This window comes from Etheostoma cragini, chromosome 13, assembly GCF_013103735.1.
Source record: "Etheostoma cragini isolate CJK2018 chromosome 13, CSU_Ecrag_1.0, whole genome shotgun sequence".
Taxonomy (NCBI): Eukaryota; Metazoa; Chordata; class Actinopteri; order Perciformes; family Percidae; genus Etheostoma; species Etheostoma cragini.
In genome coordinates, this window is record NC_048419.1 from 8,576,859 (window position 1) to 8,601,110 (window position 24,252).

Consider the following 24,252-nt stretch of genomic DNA (forward strand, 5'->3'; position numbering starts at 1 on the left):
GTTCCTGTCAGAACACGTGCTGCAGCATTCTGGATCAGCTGAAGAGTCTTTATGGACTTTTTCGAGCAGCCTGATAAAGTCCAAAAGCAAGTGTTACAATGTAACACCACCCGCTTGACTAGCTGTCTACCCCTTAAAACCCAGACTCTCTCTCTCATTTGCACTAGAGTGTCTCTGACACCAGAGTACATCACCATCTCATGACAGGACTAAAATGTTAACTCAGAGTATATGTGCTTTGTAAGCAGTATCCATGTGTGTTGATCCCTATTATTAAAGTGCTGTAACCTGCCTCCCATACAAATAAGACCATTTTCATCAAAAAACAATTTCAGGTCTTTGGTTTTTGAAACTCTTCTGAGGTTTTGTCCCTCTTTTAGCTGACAGATTTCCTGGCTAAAACTATGCCCTTGTGTCATTTTCACCAGATTTACTTCTGCTGCAGTAAGGTCCTCAGAAGAGAGTTCTCCCCTTGTCCTTTGAACACAACGTGCATTAGCTAAGAACCTTTTCACCCATGCAGTTATTATTAACACTGTTTTTAACCTGCTGTACTATCTTTGTCTAAGCCACATTCTTCATCAATGTTCTTTGCTGCATCAGCCGATGACAGGGAAGTGGGTCCCTTCCCCCACAGCTGCTCTTGGATTAGGTTCTCAACACTCTGGCCTCTCGTGGGTAAATCAGCAGGATTAGTTTTGCCACAGCAGTGGGACCAAAGTTCTGGATTACTGAGACCTTTCATTCACTCTGTTTGCTGCAAATGGTACTGTGATACGTATCCAATGAAAAACAATCATGGAATCAGTCCACATATTAAGATGATTTCTTCTCATGTTCAGAGGATTGAGGAGGTTGTTCCCTAATTTTGCTCCTATCAGGGCGCCCATTAGCTCCAAGCGTGGGACGGTCATTTTCTTTAGTGGGGCTACCTTTGACTTTGATGCGACAAAACTTGTGGCAACTTGTCCTTCCTTGTTCTCTCCTTGCAGATAGGCAACTGCACTGTATGCCTTTTCACTGGCATCACAGTAGACATGCAACTTGGATACCTGTGCGTTTGGCTGTATTTTAACTTGGTACCATGTTGGAATTGGAAACATGTGGAGCTGCGGCAGCTCGGCACATCACTGATCCAATTTTTCAGCCAAGTATGGGGGTAACTGTTCATCCCAATCAATTTCCTTTTCACATAGTTCTATAGGCATTTTACCCGTATCGTAAATGGGGTGAGAAACACAATAGGGTCAAAGATGCAAGTTGATGTCTCCAAGACACTTCTCTTTGTGTTTTCCTTGCCCTTTAATATGTCCAGCAGTCCTTTCAGATCAATCACAAACTCATCATTTTCAGATCTCCAGACCAATCCTAACACCTTCAGTACATTTCCACAAATGCTGGATTCTGATGTTTGCTCTGGTCCGCTTTCTGTCCACTTAGCCTTCAGTTCTGGCGAGTGTGTTACCCATTTGCACAAATTCATGCTGGCATGAAACAGAATCTCCTTTGCTGTTGTGGTGACTGAAAAGGCTCTATCCATCTGTCTGAGTTTGAGATGAAAAAATGTAAATAGAGAGACTCATTTAGTGCCTTCACATCTGTAGGTTATGCTTGATTTGTTGTCTTATGGTTGAAGTTAGCAGAAATGGGCTGGGTGACACACCAAATACCCCTCTATGCATCCTCATGATGCGCAGCTCATTTTTACGGTCACTGGTTGGCGGTCCATGCAGTCACAAAAACCTCACAGCATCTTTATCCCTTTCTGTTAGAGCTATCTGCAAGAATGCCTTAGTAATGTCTGCAGTACACTATCTGGTGGAGCCGGAACTTGATAAGCACGTCTTACAGATTTGGGTTAAGGTTCGGCCCGTTCAGCAAACAGTCATTTAGTGAGGGGGGAACCCTCCTTGTATGACAATGCATCAAAAACTACTCTTAGTTCAGTTGTTACCTTGTCTTCTCTTAGAACACTATGATGTGACAGGTGGTATCTCCCCGTCTCAGGTTGCCCTGCTGGGACATCCTCACAGATGCTATCTTTGCCACTGTGAAGTTATCTGGGAGATCTGGTTTGTCTGGTCGCCAGGGCAACTCAACTTGGTAGCAACCATCTTGTATTTTACAGCATGTTTAAAGTTCTGAAGAGCCTCTGTTTCATCTGGGTTCTGGATATTTTCACTGACGATGCCCATTGACTCCACCTCCCAGAAGGCATGTAGTTGTTTTGAGATCTGAGCATCGTCCTGCTGGTTGATGTCGGTTACACTAGATGTTGATACTGGTCCTTGCAAGGCCCATCCAAAGCTGCTTACCGTGGCCACTAGTGACTCTGTTATCCTTTGGACCTTGCCTGTCACTATTTCCATTAACAATCTGCTCCTATTAACACTGCAAGTTCTGGATCATTTATTCCTTCTTCTGGGAATTCAGCAAGTGTCAGACCCCTTTTCCTTAATTCCGTTTGGTTGGTTTCACCTGGCACTTTTATCACAGCACTGCACACTTGAGGAGTCCCCACTGCTACAATGTCAATTCTTTGCTGTGTATTCCACTCATTATCCAGAGACACCTTTACAATGTTGCGCTGTGCAGTCACAGGACTAGTAGAGCCAAAGGTGTGAAGGTTTAGCGTCTCCTGCCTTATTACTGGTAGTCCCAAGGCTTTAACCACGGCCTCATGAATGAAGCTTCTCTGGCTACCTCCATCCAGCAGACGGTGTACCATTTTTCTCTGTCCTGGGCCCTCTGTCCACGCCTTTACAGTTTGGAGCAGTACTGCGTTTGTCATGTTAGCCTTTTGTTACACTGCACTAGAGACACAGGATGCAATAGCATCATTGCTGCCATGGTCTGCATTTGTCTTCATTTCACTTAAAAACTTCATGCTCACAGACTGACTGGTGATACCTGTGACCACACAAGGCACACATAGCGCCTTTAACTCTGCAGAATTTTTCTGTTTTATGAGCCTATGCACAAATAACATCTTCCCAATCCTTTCAGTTTCTCTTTGCGTGCAGACACACTTTTCTGGACAGTGTTCTGGTTTATGGTTATCACTGTCAAAGTACAGTATACAGTTCTGAGGGGCATTACTGGCGGTTCAGTGGCTGAGGGCACACCCCAGTTTTTAGGTTTGTTTTCACTGAAAGACTTGGGCTTAGCACTCAATCTGGTATTTGGTGGAATGTCCCTTTGTGCGTCACCTTTCTCGACCTCGGTTTGCAGGAATTTGAAGAACCTTCCATTCATCATTGAGGTTTGAGTTTCGTGTGCCAGTGATATGTCCTCCAGTACGAGCTGCAGAAGCACTTCAAATGACGACCAAAAACGCTTGTCTTGAATACACAACAGACGACTTCCATGTAGGCTACTTCAAAACAAAAGCACTTCCTGTGACGGTCTGCAGTAAACTTAATTACTATTAAACAAATAAAGTTGTGTACCTTTTCAAGTATCAGCTATAAATCAAGTAAATAGTGAGTTTTAATTACACTACAATTGAACATTTTCTTAGACTGTTTTAAACTAAACACAACAGATTTCTTATTCAAGTGTTTTAAACTAACATTTCACAGTTGGCAACAGCTTGAGCCATTGTTGGTAAGAAAGAAACGATCTTGGTTGTAAAGACCAATTAAACAGACTAAGATAATGCTGACAACACAGGAAAGTCTCAAACCCACCAGTTAACATTAAGCACCGTTTGACCTCTTCATATTAAGAGAGGGTAAAGTAAGCCACCCTTAGCTCAGAGCAGACCAAGTGGTCCATAGTGAGCCACTGGACCATGAGGATTCATGAATAAAACATAGCATGTGTGTGGTGGTGATCATAGGTTATCGCACAATGCGGGCAGACAGTCCGGAACCCACTGTGCCATATGGTGTGTCTCATTTCATAATTGAATATTTGTTTGAAATCAAAATTCTAAGCACAACAAGCCACAGGGCTATTGATGGATTCCGCTGTGGTCTGTGTATTGTATTAATTTCTGATTTACAGTCAGAGATTGTAATGTGTAGCTGTTATGTGAATGTTGAACAAAGACACCATGCCTCAGGGCACGTTCTTTCATGTAACAGAATGTTTTAACAGCAATTACGGTTGAAAAGTGGAACCAAATGATCTGCTATTGGCAAAACAGGAAAAGAGCAAATGTCATGGAGTATAAATATGTTAATCTAGCCTTTTTGGAAGGGAGAAGTTAGACATCATCTTGATTCCAACGCCAAAATGCTCACAGCGCAGTGGTTTGCTGCATTTTTATGAACATTTTTAGCAGCTTTTAATTAGGTTTAATATATGTATTGAAAAGGGCAGACCTCTATTTCGGGAATTTGTATGAGATCTTCACATATCTGAGTTTGTCTACACTTATTACTGAGTGTCATAATTAAACATTTTCAAATGCTGTATTTTTTATTTTTATTTTAAGGCCCTCCACTTGGTCTAATAATAAGGCTATCAACCTCAGCAGTGCATTCATTTGTCTTTCCCCGTGTGCACTTATAGTCTCAGTGACCTTTACGGCTCCTGGACTTGTTTCTTACGTATTGGGAGTACAGGTGACTTTCCTCTGCATGGCTGCATTTGGTGATCCATCGCTGCAATAGCAGCAACAGCCCCTGATGACTTCCTGACATACAAGAAGTTCTTCATCTGCGAAATGGCCGCCTGTGTTGCTGTGCACCTTGAATGTGTAATTCTCTCCCTGTCACCTTGACTTACCCATCTCGGTCTGCAGATTGTCTAATAACCGTGTACAGGGGGGAACTGTTTCATGTAAATGGGCTCCTGCTCTAAGCTTAGATGACAGAGGAAAAGGCTGGACTATCTATCAGCAGCGGGAAACCTTTACCAGGGAAGGAACAGCAAATTCAATTAGCCGCTGAGGCAGTGGCTGTGGTGTCGGGCTATGCCTGGAGGGGACAAACGCTCACCTTGGGCTCTATGATCCATCAGAAATCCAAGGATTACCTTGCTCAACCACCCAGCAACTTGTACTGGTCCACATCTGTCATGCTGATGACATGTATTTCTCTTTGATCTGTTCAAAAGAAACCCTCAACATACCCCACCATGCAGAAGAAATAAAGTTGTTTTCAGTAATTAAGACCAGCCCTGCAAAACACTTCATAAAGAGTAAAACCTTTGAATAGAATGTAAAAAATTTACAGTTGACAGTTGTATCTGGGATCATGCCAGTTCACTCACTTGGACGGAGCTCAGAAAAGAGCAGCATGATTATGAAATGTGTGTCGGTGTCGGACGTCACCTTGAGCTGACTTTGTTTTTGGATCGATTGCAGAGAGATCGCACATGACTTCATATCTTTAATTGAGCACCGCCGTGACCTCACTCACCCCATTGGAAATGCCAGAAGCCAGCAAAGCAGGGAGGAAGAAATAAATTGGGCCAGGGTTATGGGAAAAGGAGCATGTATTTAGCGCATTGAGAATTTTGCGAGATGTTGAAAAAAAAACTTTGAGAAAGTGTTCTGCTTCCCCGCGACCGCAAGTAATAAAAGATAGATATTATGTGTGTGATGCCATTGAGCTTTGACAGCCAAAGCTAGTTTCTTGTCAAACAAGGATTGCAGTGTCTTTTTCTCATCTAAAGCTGAAAATACAAAGCCCAGTGTCGGGTATCAGTTTCAGTACACCCTGTGGTTTATGCATTATTAGTGCTGGGGACAGCAAGGAGAGCTTGTTATTTCTGCAACATGTGTGACCTCTCTCTGGAAATCCACCCTGTAATGACTACTGATGATGTGCACTTTGGGGTATTGTAATGCATCCTTGATAGTTCACCACATGTATGCTAAATTAGAGACAAACTAAATCATTTTCCCTTTATATTGCTTCCTCATTTAATGCATAATGTGTTTTGCTCATTGGTTTCGGAGGGATTTTAAGTCCTTGGTAATGACAATGATAATGATTTCTTAGCTTTTATAATGTCTTATGTTTAGATGTTTGTTGGAGGATGATTGGCACGATTCTTATAAATATTTTTCATTCCTCAGTGTTTTAAATAAGAGGAAACTCAGTCATATTTGCATACCATGCATGCTTACTCGAATGACATGAATACCTATGGCTCATTATAATGTCTTTAATTGCATTGCCCTTGAACTGTCATTTGTCCTTGCCAAGTAGATAATGTCAGCGTCCATAGGCTCATGGTTACAAGCATTGCACATTATACAGGATCACTTGGCTCTCGTCATTTCCCATCCACTGAGATTAAGTAGTTACCCCACAGAGTTTGTATTTTGTAGTAAAGATGACCATATTGTGTGCCATGCTGGCTGAATTCTGAGCAGAAAAGTTTTTTTTCAATGAAATATTCCATTATTTTTTTTACTCTTCTTGTTGTGCCTGTGTGAAAGGGTTATTATATTCACTGTGTAAGTAAAGTGGGATTACTTCACTTTTTACAGCACAGAGTTAAAGACGTCATTTCTATTATGAATTTTCAGACTACAGTGCTTACAGTAGATCTCATTCCATAAACTTCTACTGGATTCTGCTGAACATTATACTGCATTATACATCATGTGTAAAGCCATTCCCAAATGGCATACCAAGTCCCAGTGGGACGCTTAAAGTCCTGAATTCATTTCACTATTTCTTCATGCTTTCCCATAGCTTTAATTATTGGAACACATCCATAGAATAATAACAGCAGACAAAGGAAAGGGTCCATTCAGCAACTGAATGTGGCCACGTGGTGAACTGAGTGAATGAGAACTGAAACGCATGAATTAAAATTAATCAAAGTAACCATTGTGCATTTCTACATTTGTGAAGTGAAAGGAAATTAATAGAGGTCAATCAAATGCTTAAATCAAATTCGTGGAAAGGAAGTTTTAAGAATTGTTCATGTGCAGCAGTGTTTCATATAGACTCCAGCATACTAGCTGTATGACTAGAAGGTTTTATATTGTAACACCTAACTATTGCTCCATTGTGAGCAACAGCATTTGCAGTTATTTTCAATTCAATAGCCCATGGCTTTAACTACAACCTGCATAACACTGTGGATCTAAAGCACTTTGTTCAGATGCTACACACTGCTGTCACAACTTTTAACCACACACTCAGAACAGAATAGATTTCAGTCTGGTGCCTATCAAACACTGCTGATTGTAAGTTTAGCTGAAAGACTAAAGGGTGTCTTGTTTTAGACCAGCTAGTGAAGCTCACAAAGCCTTTTTTTTATACAATCACCAAATAAGAATTACAGTAAACAATTATACACTAATGCAAACATGCAGACATGTGATAAAAAACTGTAAAGATGAGAAAGTTAGTATTTCCTGCATTGGTGATTGATGCACGTGTTTTTACTTTCAGTGTGTTCTGAGTGACAGAGTGTGTCGTCTCAGTGAGGGCTGTGTATAGTTTGTGGTGCACTAAGCCTGTTTTTGTTGTGTTTTTAGCTGTGTTGTTAGGAATGAGTTTGTAGCAGATTTGAACTGTTTAGCTCAGGTGACTCTTGGTAGTGCAGATTGGAGTTAGAGTTTTGCACATGTGGCTCCAGTTGTGCACACTGTTGTTTAGCAACCAAATAAAACTGTAAAGGTCATGGAACATTGGCCTAAATTAGACATCTTAGCTAAGTGATTTTAATCATGTGTAGGATACATTCCCAGTAGTACACCTGCAGTGTGTTGACTGTATGCTTCATTTTTAATACTTCACCATACACTATTAAGAGTAATAGCTGCATGTAGACAGTAGTAAAGACTTTAACTTAGAAAATACCATTATTGAGTTTATCTCGAGGTGCTGGGGAGGACCGTGGCCCCCAGGGGCCCTCTTATTATGCTCTGAGGTTGCATCCGACTGCCGGAAGAAAAATAAAGCAGTCTGTCCTAAGACACACGGTTTCATTAGTGCACATCTAGGCGAGCCCATAACCATGGTGAAAGTCAAAAGTTAAAGTCAAGAAAAAGATCTCCACCAAAAGTTTTTTTTTTTCTGCTGCAGAAAAGGTCTTTCTGTTTTTTTTTCAATTGCTTAGCGACAGAGGGCAGAACTGAAGCCACATGTGCAAAACTCTAACTACAGTCTGCACTGCCAACAGTCACCTGAGCTAAACAGTTCACATCAGCTGCAAAACTCATTCCTAACAACACATTGATTAACACTCGTCTCAAAACAGGCTCAGTGCACTATGAACAATCCTCACTGAGATTACACACACACTGTCAGAAAGCTTGGCATTTTGAACGTGAGCGTAAGCTGCAAACAAATCTCACGTCTGGTCTGACCTTGTGTACTCAAGTTTTCGAGTGGGTGTGGACTTGCGGTGCAGCGTGTCACAGGACAAGTCATCACTTAATCACTTATCGACAACGGCAGATCCAACTCTTTTAGAAGACCTCTATGAGCCGAGCAACGGTGCACACGTAGCCTACACACACAAGCCACGGTGGAGGGGGGAACCCTACTATACACGCCAGAAAAACTCTGCAACATTGTTTCAGCCTGTGGGGTTCTGCACAACATCACGCAGGAAAACCGGGTGCCATAAATGTAGACCTAGGGATGGAGCCAGCTGACCTGACGCCCAGAGAGCAGTGTCAGGCTAAAGTTGATTAAAAAGAGGAATAAAAAAACATCTTTTGGAAATTGATCTTAATGCCTCACTTAAAAAGAAAACCTTTTAAGGACATCAATTTTCTTTGTGAATGAATAACGTATTGTAAATAAATAAATGTTCTTCCTTAAAATAAAGGGGGCATAGAAATACACACCATATGTTAAATTCCCATAGAGGCAGGCACATAAGATCATCTCTCACTGCAAATCAAACCGGCTATCAGGCTAATTAAAATTAAAAAAAAGTGCCAAGCTCTAGGTGTGGTGAAGGGTATGTAATGATGTGGGGGGGAGGGGGGGGTTAATCCAAACGCCATAAGAACTTTATCAGGATGCATAGTATCCTGATCCATGAAATGAAAATAATTCCTCTTTTTAATCAACTTTAACATGGGTGTGTAAACCTTCTCAAGCCACTGTATATGCTCACTAACTAGTCCAAAACAAGACACCTGCTTAGGCTTTCAGCTAAAATTACCATCAGCAGTGTTTTATTGGCAGCAGGCTAAAATCTGTTCTGTTCTGAGTGTGTGGTTGATAGTTCTGACAGCAGTGTGTAGCATCTGAACACAGTGCTGTAGATCCACAGTGTGCACACTGTATAAATGTGTAGAGATTTCAAAACTGTGTTCAAGCAAAAAAAAGGAACTAGAGTTTGGTCCATGTGAACTGCTGCAGTGCAGCCTGGACTTTTTGTTAAACCACAGTGGTTTAACAATCGAAAAAGTCAGTAATTATCAGAGCTAAGACTTTAGAATCAAATACTGTAATACTCCGCCTGGTTGTATTGACATTTTTTTTGTAGCTTATCATTCAGTGTGTGTCAAACCTAAAAAAAACTCTGTGGCCTGATCTGTCTATCTTTCTTCTAAGTAAACTTTTTCGTCAACTTGTGGAGGCTGGACTGTGAGCTGCCTGATGGCCTGAGGTCCTTTCTAGATTTGTCCACATTCAAAAGCATTCAGGCATTTTGTGTGTGTGTGTGTGTGTGTGTGTGTGTGTGTGTGTGTGTGTGTTTGTGTGTGTGTGTTCTTCTTTTACTTCATTCATGGGGCCCAAAAACCTGGAATACAGTATACTTGTGCGGTCTGGAAGAATTTGTTGGGCCAAAATGCTGGACCGCATAACTTTATAGGGCTGTTTGAGGGTTAAGACTTGGTTTTAGGATTAGGTTTAGAATTAGGTTATGGTTAGAGTGAGGGTAAGGGTTACGGTTAGGTATTTGGTTGTGATGATTAAGGTTAGGGTAGGGGCTTAGGAAATGCATTATGTCAATGGCAGGTCCCCACAAAGATTGTGAGACTTGTGTGTGTGTGTGTGTGTGTGTATGTGGGGGGGTGTTTGTGTATGTGTGTAATAGTGAGTGTGTGGGGAAAAAAATACTTTATTTTGTGATGGCTGCAACCTTACTCCCATAACATTTATATTTATTGGTGAAAAGACAAGATGAAACAATGGAACAGAGTGTTTGCCTGAGGTGAAAGGCCCCTACACACATTTCTCTGTAACTAAAGAGAAAGTAGACAAACTTCAAAATGTACGCACATCTTTAAAATGTAAATTTAAGAGTATAATTAATAAAATATATGTTGTTGCTAACACTTCAGTCCTCGATGTAAATGCATGCAGTCAAGTTACTTCTGAGTTGCAGGTAAAACATGATGTAGCCTCCTTTCATGTTACCTGGTCATTTCTTTCATTTGTATAACAGAGAAATCTTTGCATAAAATGTTGAATTATAAATTCAAGAAAGAAAGTAAGCATTTGCTGTAAACAAACGTTTATTAAATGGTACGGACATCCCCTCTTTAACATGCAGACATCATTCAAGGATGCATGTTCCCTCGGGCCAATTTCTTTATTATTTCTTCATTATTATTACGTGTTATTTATTTTTAAAGGTATTGCAACATTCTGCCATATATTTCAATTGATCAGCTTTTATCCAACATCAAATTCTTCCCAATTTTCAGATATGTTCAGCAAAGAAAACTTTGTCAACATCGGTTTTATCTCAAAACAAAGATAGATTTTTTTCTGTTTGTTCATCTCACTTCCATTATGTGGCTGTAAATTGGGATTGTCAAGCAGACAAACTGACCAACACACACATACTAAAAGATGGATACTTGGTGTCTGTGTATCAATATAGTATTGACACGGAACATATTGCAATACTGTGTTGTATTGATTTCCATCTTCTATCTTTTATTACTTGCGGTGCCAACTGCTCATCAGATAAACACTCACACACACTTACACACCGCTGGCACAGCAGCACCTCAGGGTTCAGTGTCTTGCCCAAGGACACTTTGACATGGGACTGCAGGGCCAGGATCAAACAACCAACTTTCTGATTGGCAGGCGACCGCTCTACCACTGAGCCCCAGCGGCCTGTGAGAACATCATTAAACAACACAATATGGGGCTAAGAATCTTTATTTTGTATTTTACATTTCTCCATAAAGACAGAAAATATAATCAACAAAATGTATTGTTATGAAGCAGCATAGACTACTTATACTCAGCTTATGGCTAAAAAATCACTTCATGGTTGCCTACTATACTTTAATTCATCCCAAAAACAAACATGTCAGCATAACAGAGTTGATATTTCTATTTATACATGTATTGTGGATTGTATGAATGCACTGCATATATAAATATAGGATAGAATTCATTGGTAGGTTAACCAATGTAACTTGTGCAAAACCTGGTTTTCTATAAGAAGCTTTTGTTCTGTGAGAGACAGATTTTGCCATACGGTGAGAGTTAGAGCCTTTTTCACCCTTGGGCCGACATCAGACATATTGTCAGAGCGAGAATGGCTGGCTCTGCTGGCCCTTCCCCTGCCTCTGTGTCCGGATCTGAGGGCACGGAGCTGGAAGAACACAGAGATTGTTGTCCTCGCTGTCTGGCCACCTCGTTCTCTCTTTTGCGAGTGTATGTGTGTCACAGTTGCCGCCAAGTACGGCTCCCTTCAAAGAGAAACACATTGTGTTTATTTGGCAAACATTTCAGAAGTATCCCTTTTCAACACAGCCAATTATGTAGCAAGTGCAGCTCTGGCCCTGCAACTCAAAGAATGAACAGAATAATGCTTCTCCAAATATTGTGTGGAGGCTGCTTAGCGAGGTACAGTCGCATTTCTTCACTAATACTAACGCCTTTTCTGTTTATTTCACTGCTTGTAACACAGTGGTGCTACTGGACTGGCAATTGTTTCACTTATAGAAACCTTGGTAATGGTTTTATTGCTGAAATAATTAGTTTCAGTATCTGTGTTGGAAGATAGCAGACGAGTATAGACCACACAGTTGATGCAACCAATAACAGCAGGAGGAGAAATAATGGATGTTGCCTTGTTGAACGGGATTACCTGCAGACACACTCTTTCCTCTAAATCAAGTTCAGTGAGTCTTACAGAGGATGCTGGAGACCTGTGACCAGTGGTGTAGCCTGGTATTAAGCCCCCCCCCTTCCACATTTCTGTTTCTCCTTTACCCTTTGAAGTTCCCTGAGAAAGAATGGAGAAGGATAGATGGGGAAGTAGATATGGTTTATTAGTGCAAGATATTATGCTACTACCTCATGGTAAAGGTGTCTCTTGAAATAAATCTGTATGTCCTGTGTTACGTTTGAATATTTTGTCATGGTGTAGTTTGGATCTGTTGCCGTTCCACAACTGGTGGAAATTGGGGTTAGCATCTGTATGGAACCCACCAGGCAGAGCAGCAGCTCAACCGCGGCGCTGTAAGAAGATATAGTAATAACACTAGAAGATTCCATAACTACTAGAACTGCCGTGAGCGGCCATTTTGGCCGCCAGATTCCAAACTCTATAGTCTCTCATGATGAATACCTATTTGTAATACTAATATATTGTGTTAGGATATCTTTAGAAAAATGAAATAACATGAAAACGTACAAGTCAACAAGTTCAATTATACACTTCAGTAGCCCATGTGTTATAATATTTCACATCAAGATTTTATTTTTTTTGCTTTTTGTGTAATCTAACAATTTTAAATGAAAATATGGACTCTTTTGGGAAAAGTCATGTACCAGCAGGATTGTATTTTTTTATCCAGCAAAGTTATTACATGTATACATTTCAAAACGGTCAAAATGACATGAATCTCATGGCTTTTCTAGTGTTGCGAGAGAAAACAGTAGAGAGTAGTATGAAAGTCCAAAATGCCACTTAAGGAGGAAGATTGGGTCAAACAACACAGGACCTTCCCCCAGATGACGGGGGTTCATCTCCTGTTATTTTCCCACGTGTCACCGAAATGCACATTTTGTAACCCCACCCACCATCTTTTCCTAAACCTAACATGTCCCATTCTTGTGTTGCATGTCAGTCAGCACTTTCAGACCCAGAACGCTAAAGGAGACTTTAAACGTGAATAACAATCGCCAAAGGCACATGACTTAACGTCCTTATTTTACACAATGGAAGAGTGAGTGTGTGTTGACACAACATCCCAAAGGACTGCTCACTCGAAAGATGTCCAGGGCGGCAAGAACAGGCACCGCTCCTTCTTAGAGCACAGGTGTCATGGGATGGTATACAACACAGGTACCCCGGGGGCTGCCACGACTTTCTCCTATCTGACACACTCAGACCTAATTCCTCTTCTGCTTAACGAGCCACTTGATCATCCTGCCACCTTGTGACGCCTGATCAATTGGAGCAGAAGCAGGAAAAAGCAAGGGTAACATTTCTCCCTGCTGGAGATATTTGAAGGTGCTTATTATTAACGGGCAATAGAGCAAGACAGGCACTGCTGACCCCAGTGGCCCCTGGGCTCTTTCTTTGTGTTGGCGTTCTAACCTCAGGTGGATTTCTGAGGACTACGGTTAACTGCTCCTCAGATCTCTGCAGCGTAAATGCAGACCGCTAGCTAGACTATCTGTTATGGTTTGGTATTTAGTTATATATATTTTGTCCTTGTGATTGTGTTTTATTGGTCTTGTATATGTTTTAGTACTTGGTTGCTCCCTGGTTTTGTCTAGTTGTGGTTTCTGTCTTATTGTCTCTTGTGAGTGTCTGTATGTTCTGTTTCCTGTTTTATTTTCTCTAGTCTGGTTCTCTATTTTCTTTCTAGTCTGGTTTTCTGCGCTGTCTTGTTAGTTTTACTTCCTGTGTTTCCCCACTCTTGTGATGACCTGATGTCTTCCACCTGTTTCCCAGCCCTTGTCTCACCTGCCTCTTGTTACCTTGTTACCCTCTCTATTTAGTCTTTTTTGTTTCACTTGTCCATTGTCAGAACACTATTACTGTTAGTCTCCCTTGGTCAAGTTAGTGTTCTTGTGTTTTCTAATTTACTTGGACTTTATTTTTGGCTCTCAGTTTTTCCTGCTTGTTTCAAGGACTCTTTTTGTATTTGTCCATTTCTGGATTCATTAAATTATTAAAACTAACTTCAGTTTCCGCCTCAGCATTTTGGATCCGCTCTTCACTAACACCTTCTGTCCAATCTGAGTTTTCTGTTGAACAACTAAAACTACTTTTGAATGAAGATACAAACAAGATCCTTCCTGAAGTTATTTTGCACTTAACCATGCTGCAGCCATAGTAAAAACAAACAAGTAAAAACAACAGATACTGTACAATTCCAAGAAACATTCCAAGAACATAATGTACTATTCAATTGTATTTATAGTATCAATTCATAATAAGAGTTATCGCATGACACTTTACAGACAGAGTAGGTCTAGACCACACTCAATAATTTACAAGCACCCCCCACAGTTCTAGTAGCTCCCTCAAGAGTAAGCAACAGTGTGACATACTATGGTCCTGGTAGTGTATAAAAACAACAACATAGTGTCATGCAATGCATTACATTACATTACACAAAATAAATAAAATGAATTTAAAAAGAGCAATCACAAGTACAAGAATTACAATTCTCCATCGTCGGGCAGGCCTGTTCGGTCTTTTACTTAAGGCTACTAAGGAGCTTAATACTGACGATTGTGACTGTTTTAAAGAAATCCCCATAAGCCAGAGCACGTTTTCCTCCCATCCATTAATGCTGCGTGGACAAGCCAGACATTCCTCCTCATCAGCGCTGTGGAGGAAGGTCTGGAAAAGCAAAAGAAAACGTCTTATACAGTGTAAAATTAAGTCAACTGTTACTGACTCAATACAGTAACGTGAGTTATTTACATGAGCTGGATACATGGTTAAATCTCAACCATGTCCACAAGAATTCCCCCAAACGGTCCCATAACGTCCCCGTTAGAGAGGAAATGGCCTCTACATATTCTTTATAAATCTTTACAATCATTTCCTAAAAAGTACCAAGGAGGCCTGCCTTGTTGCATGGCCATATTTTCTTTAATACTTGCCATTTTCAGTGTGTAGCTTGTTAGTTTAAACGTTGTTGCTGTTCCCTGAAGCAAGGGGATTTTGAGAGTTACACAGAGAGAGTGGAAGGTGAGGGTCAAAGCCTGACCTGTCGGGCTTTATCCTGGAACTGATTGCGGTGAATCCAGACTGAAATGTCCCCCGGCTAAGAATTTAGATTGTTCAATCTGAGTGTTCTCGTCATGTTTTGTTTATCATCGACTGATTGTAAGCTCATGTTTTACTTGACATTTGTAACATTGGCATCTATTTTATTCACACAGACAAAAGAGCTGAAACGGACAGACAGACAGACAGACAGACAGTCAGATAGACAGACAGACAGACAGACAGACAGACAGACAGACAGACAGAACACGTCACTTAGTTTGGTTTGCTTGCTTTTTGGGGTAAAACATAACTTCCAGCCATTATTCAGGGGGCAGTCAACGAGAGAGAGAGAGAGAGAGAGAGAGAGAGAGAGAGAGAGAGAGAGACCAAACAGTTCTATTAAATCAGACATTCAGCACCGCCATAAAGCCCAAGTGGAATGATTCTTGTTTCATAACCACATTTTCTACCACTGTGACGACTCAACTCTCAGATTGGGAGTCGAATCAGGCTCATAAATCAAATCATCAAATGGTCGTCTATTTGGTGTCTGCGCTACATTTTAATATTTGCCAACATTGCTGTTTGCTCAGAAACATACACCAATTGGCATTGTTGTTGATCGCCCATAGCTTTCTGACACAATATAGTTTGCAATGTGGTGCCAGCATTTATGCTGTGAGCATTAAGGCCTTGATCCCTGTCATATTTAGCCAAAGCCGTTTTGCTATTTTAGTGAAAAAGCTCAGCCCTGACTCAAGTTTTCCAATAAGCACACCAGCACAAATCAGCACATCAGCATGTATCTTCTTTTCTACAAACCCAAGGTTAGCATCTCATTGGGATGCTCTAGGATTTATCAGAATATAGTGGCATCTGTGGGTGTGTGTGTGTTTGTGTGTGCGTGTGTGTGTGATGCTTTGTTTGAACTTTAAACATAGAAACCTGCTCTCGCTCCTTTGCAGGGATCTAAAGATGGTCTCTTGAGATGCCACTTTCGGCACAAAAAGGCATTTCTAATGAAGATTGATTTGGTTTGCTCTTACATCCAGCACTTTGTGCATGTGAGCAAGTCCCTGGTACAGTATTTGCCATTAGACCCTTCTGTGTTTGTCTAGTCAGTTCTTGTTTGCTGAATTAATTAATATGAAGGAGGTAGGTGAGAATGAAGAGAGGCACCGGGATTATTCCTGATTCATGCTGCATTACAAGACAGAGACCACAACTACTGAATAAATATATAGCATATGTTGACTTCATAATTATATATTCTGCTGCATTTATTAACAACATACTGCAGGCAGAACAAAAGGTATGACAGTCTTGCATTACACATTTTTCAAACAAGTAGTACGCTGTTCTTTTGACAAGTGGTGGATTCATTTAATCTATGGAAAATAGTCCTGCAAAATCTGGTCTCATTACAGAAATACAAGTACAAAGACTTCCCTTCAAGGAACTGACACTAACAGACAGACATTAAGAAAATAATTATGCTTCATAGAATAGTTTTGAAATTCAAAAACCGTAAGATTCAGTACGGTGAAGCACTGCAGCTCTAGTTTGAATCGCCAATTTAGAATAGCACAATAGCTGCTATTGTATTGTGATTCCGGTTCTGAGTAGAACCAAGATAAAAGAAGGTTCTCTCTGCAGGTCAAAATACCACAACTCCTTCTCCAATTCATATTTCACATTTAAAATGGCCTAATTCATCCCCATGATGGCAACCTAATTTTCCATCTCCATGTGTGTATTTGACAAAAATATCCCAAAGGAGCATTGCACCTTTAAATCTTCATGCCAAGGGCTTTTATAGGGGACTGCAGTGATATTGGACTAACCCTCATTAGCTTGGCCTTATTTCTAACACTAATGCCCCTTTACTACTTGTAGCACTCTCTCAACCTTCAACACCGGAGAGGGACATTTCTTTAAAGACATTGTCACAATCTGCACTGTAATAACTGGGCATATGAATGGTGACAAAGTCTCTTTTCTTTCTTAAGTGTTGGACCCGTTGAACTGAGTTTTCAGATCATAATTCTCAGGATACAGATCCTTGTCTGCTATTTTGGGATATGAGTGCCACCGTCAGGAAGGAGTGTAGTAAGTGTTAGTAAGTGGAGTAAGTGTTTGTCTCTTTATTGCAGTCCTCCCTGTTAGCTAAGTCCAAATCTCTAAGACAAAGGGTCCTATCTTGCAGTTGTAAATTTCCCGTCCAGCGCCCACGTCCTTTAAATATCAAGTGCACCTGTATTCATCTTTGCGCCCATGGGCGTGCTGGTCTTACAGGGAGGTGTTTTTTATTGCTGTCTTAAGGCAGCGGAAAGTTTTCGTGCCATTGACCAACCGAAACCTGGTCTAAAGTCAATAGAGCAGCATTTCATTGTTATTTTAACAGGGAACTAATAAAATGCACCTAGGCTTATGCACAGCATGCACGCTATGCTTGTTACACACACAGGGACGCGCGGTAGCACACACATATGCACAAGATAAAAATATAAATTTTGAAATGTGAAATAGTATTAATGTGTATATCTAGTGTATACGTTTTATATTACATGTTGTTATGGTTACTGGCGCTTTCACTTCACACACAAGCAGATCAGTTTCTTCTGCTGAACATCTCTCCTTCTATCATAATAGTAATGTGCCAAGGTTGGTTTACTGTGTTACAGCCAAAACACACCTACAATTAATTAAGATACTAAGTCCAACCCTTCTGAACCATGCGCCTGGTGCGTGGACCCTTTTTTCCGCAGTCAAACTAGCAAAAGTGGATTTGGACATGTCCTATATGCACATGCCCCAGGCTCTTCACGCCATGAGCTAACATCATCTAAATAGGGCCCTAAGTCTCTGTCTGGTATCAGATCCGTGACTCCTGTGTGCATGGCCAACACCCTTCATCCTGAAATAGCCAATTCCAAAGCAAAAAGCCTCAATTAGTCTGTTTGCTTTTCAATCAGGGCAGTGACTGTTGCATCATTCATATGGCTACCTCCCACTGTGAAATCCAGTTCTTATGATGCTAAGAATATATAAGCTTTAATATTTCTCAGCAAAAATCCATATTTTCACTGAGCATGTGATGCCTGCCTCCATAGATTGCTGTCTGAGAGCTTAGAATTTCCCTTGTCGATGCAAACCTTGTAATTAAGCAGCATCTGCCTACTTTATTCAAAGCTGTCGCTTTGAAAAATGTTAGATTGTGCTTTAATACAGCTTTTGCTAAGCAGTCGCCAGTGCCAGTATCATTGGGGGATGTGTTTGTGTTGTTTATGCGTTAATGCCTTCAGATGAAAGCTCCGCGGTTCAGATCAATTCAGGAATGGAGGTGAAATGTTGAGTTCATGTACAATGGAGAGCCCTGGATCAATGAAGTTGTGGTAGGAAATTGGTAGATTGGCTCTGTTAAAGTACAAGACTAGTAAACTTTATTTAAGTGCATCACTTTTCCATGAGCTCACAGGTGTATTGTGCCTATTGTTAATGTCTTAATTTAATGTAAAGCACAAACCATGAAGTCTTGAGTTTATAAATTTGCTTTTTATGTGGTCACAAAACTTTCATTCATTGTTTTCATAAAAACACTATCCAATAATGACTAAATTTTGTCACACATTACGGATGTTTATTAGTTTAAAGTGGCCACTTACAGCATTTTAAATTGTCCATGCGGTTTAAACAAACAGAATTCTTTTCAGCCTTCACAAAATGTGTTTGAAAGTCAGCGCTGTTATTTCGCCGTAAATGGAGTTAAATCTGTCAAGATGTGTGGCCATGGCAGCTGGTTGAAGGACTGAAAATTGCTTGCAACTTGAGCACCACTTCTGCAACTATTTCTTGAGAAAAGTTGAAGAGAAAACCTATGACCTCATAAGCAAAATCCTCTTTGAGACAGGAAGAAAAGATCTTCTAAGAAGCTAAGGGCAGATGAAAAATGGTAAGAAAAAGACAAAAAAACAAACGCAGAAAAGACACATTAGACGACGCTGTGAAAATGTAGACTTGGCTGCCCTCACTATTTGCAGGCAGTGATGTGAAGACTATTAAGAGACTGCAGAAGAGAGGAGTAGCGGCTCTAGCGTGAACTGTAACAGCTTGAGCAAACTCTCCACAGAGAAACTAAACTCAGCATTATTGGATCTCTCTCAGCACCGTGCTTGCTTTTGGTGTAAAGACTCATGCCAACCAAGTTGGTGAAAGGCATCTGAAACACGCTCAAAACCTGACAGCTCGTCTGTTCAAAATATCTCTGCAATGTCCCATTAGAGTAAAGACATTTAAAATAAGCCACCTTTTAATGGTTCAAATGAGAATAATTGACTGCCAGCAGAGTTCACTTGATGAGATTTCTTTAAATAAGGAGACTGTCCTCCCTGAAAAAAAACACTAAAAAAGGTTTCAAGTGGTGGCGCCCCCTAGTGGCCCTGGTAGTCATGATGGGAGCAACTGCAGGAAGTAAGGTGATGGTGGATGGGCTGTCACTGCCCAATGTGAGGAGAGTGCAGATTTGAGTCGGTTATGCTAAGATGTAAACGGTTTACGGCAAACAAAAACTTTCAGCCTTTGTTGTGTTTGATTGCTAGCTTTTAGCAAAGCTAGCAGTCATTTCAAAAACATTTTAGCTATCTATGATTGATTGATTGCTAACGTTAGCTCAAAACGCCATTCAACTGACAACCTTTGTCGTGTTTGAAATCTAAATCTTGAGAAAACCATTTTGTCTAGAACAAGTTAGAAATATAACCTCATGCAAGCCAAAACACTAGATGAGATATATTTGGTCTTTAAAATTCAGAGCTTGAGATAATTGTGGAAGCGTACTGGAGGATTTTCTTTTGCATCTAGCTAAAAATAACAATTAGACAAATTCTTCTAATTAAGACAAGACGAGTGACATTTACTTAAATGGAATCAGTCTTTTATGGCACTGGAAAATCCAACACATGGTCAAATCAGGTCCATTAAATAAAGGATTACCATGCTGATTTATACACCTTAGCTTTTGCCAGCATGCTGAGCTGCCCAATGGAGTATTTAATAAGTTGATTTCATTCCATGATATGTTAAAAGACAAGACAACATTTCAGAAAGCATGTGGCCCTTTGTTGGAAATCTCCTGAATGAAGGGTATTTCATTGGAATATAATTGTAATGAGCATATGCACATGAATTATGCATTCTGTGAATGAAAATGAATGCCATAGTTGTTGACGATGACAACAATCTGTCATTGTTTTGTCGATTACCACTTCCTCTGTGCCACCCCCTCCTCCCATTACTCTTGATGACTCACACTTGCTTAAGCATTCAGTCTGTTTGAACAAACTGAGGTAAAAACATGTTTTAATACTCTCCTGGTTGTCTCCAGGATGTTTGTCACATTTGGCTCAGTTAATTCAATTAAAATGACTTTTTAATTTTTATTTTATTGGTTGATCATTGTAATATTTTGTAATTTTTGCAACCATCAAACTTGCTTTGAGATGAGGGGTTTTGTTCCAGTAAGCCAGTTCTTATGTGTAGATCAGATCTGAAGAGCATAGAGAATGTATCTCTGTTGCTAAGACTAAAACTACTTTTGAACATACACATATTCCACAAATACAAGTTCCTTCCTGAGGCACTAAGCATCGCCAAAGAAAACGGTTCAAAGAAATGCCATTAAACCAGAGCATGATTTTTCTCCCATCCCAGAATGCCGTGTGGACTCGCCAGACAACCCTCCGCAGTGCTGTGGAGGAGGGTCTCGCAATGCAAGGCTATATCATCTTATAACCACAAATCTGCTATACTATATGCAGCATCTTGACTCTTTATGATCTGCACTGACTGACTAGGCTGTGGATGCAGCAGAAATCCTTTGGGTGAAGCTCACTGCTGAGAGAGAATAGTGAGTGGAAATGTTGGGTTGGCTGGCTGGGGGTGCAAGGAGTTCAGCTTCTTCTCCACAGACACATCAGGTGGTTTTAATACACAAAGTACAGCAGTGTGGAGGTTTGTATCTATATCATACAGATCAAGGTGATGGATTGATGGCAACATGAGGCGAGAGATAGTTAAATATTTAATATCTTGTCTTTATAGTTTGTCTAAGAATTCCCAAAGTGGAGTGCAGACACTTTTATTGTGGAATCGACTTTATTTGACCTCCGCATGTTATTGCTTAGGGACAGAGAAACGCCAGCAGTGTGAGATGCTCGTAATCAGATTGTATCTATTTGGCCAACAACGCTTGTGATGGCCAGTTATTAATACTGCGTGGGATTATTCCAGTGCCAACAGATCAAAGGCCAAGGACAGAGAATTAACGAACGATGAGAAGCTAAACCCCAGCTTAGGCCAAACACTGCCAGCCACGCAGACTCCCACCAGGATGGCTGAGGAGAAAGGAGGTGGGTGGGCAGGCGCCTAAGGTGTGGGGGTGCAAGTAAATCAAAAGAGGCCAGTGTATGTATTTCCTAAACCAAACAAGTTGTTCCAAGCCGTGTGTAATTCACCCCACAGATGATGGGTTTTACAGCCTTTTTGGCCTGTATTATATCCAGTGGGGATCTGTAAATCTGTCAAGGAGAGAGTCAGTTCCATTCCCTGTGCCGTAATCTCATTTGCCTCTGGTGCCAATGGTGCATCAAATGTTGTCGCCGGCTCCTGGGGTTGGGTGCAGTGCCTGCCTGCCTGCCGAGTCAAGCCTGGGAGTAAATTCCACCTGTCCCACATGAGGTGCTCCATCAACCACATAGATTCATTATCCCAGAACGTTTTACGGGGCTAATGGAATCCTTATCTTTATTTTGCACCGGATGAATTTAATTACGTGCTGTAGTAAAAGTTCCCCCCAGTTTATCAGCCCTACATGCATATCTGTTCTTTTTTCAGGTCTTAGACTGTTTGTAAGGATGTTCCTGGGCGGATGTCTGTGTTTTACAGCACTGACTGCCAATTACACACTGTCGTCAGTATACTATTCCATCATGGGTTGGCCTACTCTTTATGTCAAGCCTATAACCAATAACATAAGATGAAATTAAGGCAGTTAGGAATGTCATTATCATCATCTTTTGAATCCTTAGTGAACTGCATTTGGCATTTTACTGCAACTCTGGGCTGTGTTATTCCGAACAACAAAAAGATGTGATGCTGTGCATGCATCACAATAATGTGTACAGTGGATTGTGATTAAAATGGCTGCTTTGACTTTGTCTTCTTTCCAGCTTGGCAATGTTCTAACAAGGGTTCCAACACTCCCTCCATTGTGTGTGTGTGTGTGTGCGCGTGCATGCGTTCATGCATGCATGCGTTTGTGTATGTGTGCATATCTAAGCATATGTCATGCAACTGAAACAAAATACTTAATGTTGTCACATTATGTTTTAGTAGCAATAATTCAATGAGATCTGTTTTGTTGTCTGGGGGAACATATTTGATGAAGTCTTTGTAAGTGGAAGCTGCAAATTTTACAGTTGGAGCTTGTTAAAAAACTGAGCATTGCTACACTCACATAAAATGCTCCATTTCCTAACCCGACATTTAAGGTAAAGTGACCAGATTTCTCAGACAAAATCCGGGGACATTTTCAGCTCAGAAGCGGATTTACCTTCAAAACACTTCATGTTTTTATTTTTGTAAAACTTAAAACGGGGACACTAACGTTAGACCTAGAGCTGTTTCCCCCAACAGACAACATTATGGAAAGGATGTGTGAAGAGGTCGACCTTTCTGTTAAAGATTAAGATCCTTTTTTAAAACATAAAAGCCCGCGAAATTGCGTTGGCTAAACCCACCAGACTCCATGTAAATAATCAGTGATTTTAGAATCGTAAAATACGGCTTACTAAAACCAGGGCTGCCAACTCTCACGCATTGGCCGTGAGACACACGCATTTGACTGGTTTCACACGCTCACACGCCACACCCCCGATTTCTCACGCTGAAGTGTCAACCCGGTCGGTCAAATTTCTGAAAGATGAGTTTATCTATACATCTACCTGTTGAGCCACTCGTGATCGACTAGTTGTGCTTTCAGAGACTGTGAGGGGGTTCGAGAGCGCTGCCCGGCTTCAGGTATGAGTCCGAGTATCAGAGACCCGTCCGTCGCTTCGTGTCCTCTCTCTCTGTAAAGATAGAGGTGAGCAGCGCGGCTAATGTAGCAACTTCAGTTCATGTTAGCGGACCCGCTCTGCTGTGGGCAGTGACGCGTTGCATCCGTGCACACCTCCGATGATGAGCAGCGTACAGCCTACTCTAAACTTTGTCAGAGACCAGAGACCCGAATTGGTCTCTGTGTCTGTCAGACGGTCTGAGTGAGATCCACCATATCAGCAGAGCAATGACATGCACAGCAGACTATGTATATTACAACTCTCCAAATCTCGGACAACAGAGATGGGAGGAGTTATATTTTGAATGTGCATAAAGTTGTAAACATGAGCAAAAATCTGAGGAAACAGATCTGAGGTATACTATACTATACTATATACTATACTGCAACGTTGGGCCACTATTGTGCTTATCTAAACTTGGTGCATCTCTAAATGAAACTGTAAATAATTAATTTGATGTTTTATAAAATGAACAAATAGTCTTTATTTTCCCCAAAAAGTAAATACAGTAAGTGGGGTCCAGAGGATGAGCGCCAAACATTACTGAGCCTCGGCACAAAGGTTAAAGGATTATAATCTATGTAACTCAGTGGTTCTTATTCTTTAGAATTTCAGTGGTCTTAGTTAATCCCTCAACGTTAATTTAACTTTGGGTCCCTGGTCCCTACACCAGGCAGGGACCCCTGGACCTGTTCACCACAGACCCAAATCTTCTCAGCTGTTGCTGACATATGCTCCTGTCTCTTCATGTGGCTCATTATGTTTAGCACATTGTCTGGCTCAGTTCTCATATCATAAGAAATTAGTAATGTAAATAATGTAAATGCTAAATGCCTTAATACCTGTTGAGACTACAACAACACAAAGTCTCTTAACCCTACAGTTTTGCACATATCATGTAACACTTGATTTCTACATTTTTTTGCAAAAAAACTCTCCAGAAAGTGCCATTCAATGGTTTATTTTTCAAAGTTTTTTCCTGGGGCGGCATACCCCCAGACCCCCCTAGGGAGAGCCCCATCCCTCCATATATAACAAATCCCATTTTAAACCC

General features: G+C 40.8%; 1 protein-coding gene and 1 long non-coding RNA gene across 2 annotated transcripts in view; both read left to right on the forward strand.

The window, feature by feature from the left end:
* The window catches only part of LOC117955223, a 15,400-nt gene extending 1,837 nt beyond the window's left edge, over positions 1-13,563 (forward strand). The window contains exons 2-3 of the long non-coding RNA XR_004658988.1: positions 7,735-7,740; positions 13,553-13,563. This is a non-coding gene — a long non-coding RNA (uncharacterized LOC117955223). The remainder of the gene's footprint in view (positions 1-7,734; positions 7,741-13,552) is intronic.
* The window catches only part of ntm (neurotrimin), a 502,481-nt gene that overhangs the window by 308,152 nt on the left and 170,077 nt on the right, over positions 1-24,252 (forward strand). The gene's annotated exons all lie outside the window — the stretch shown is intronic.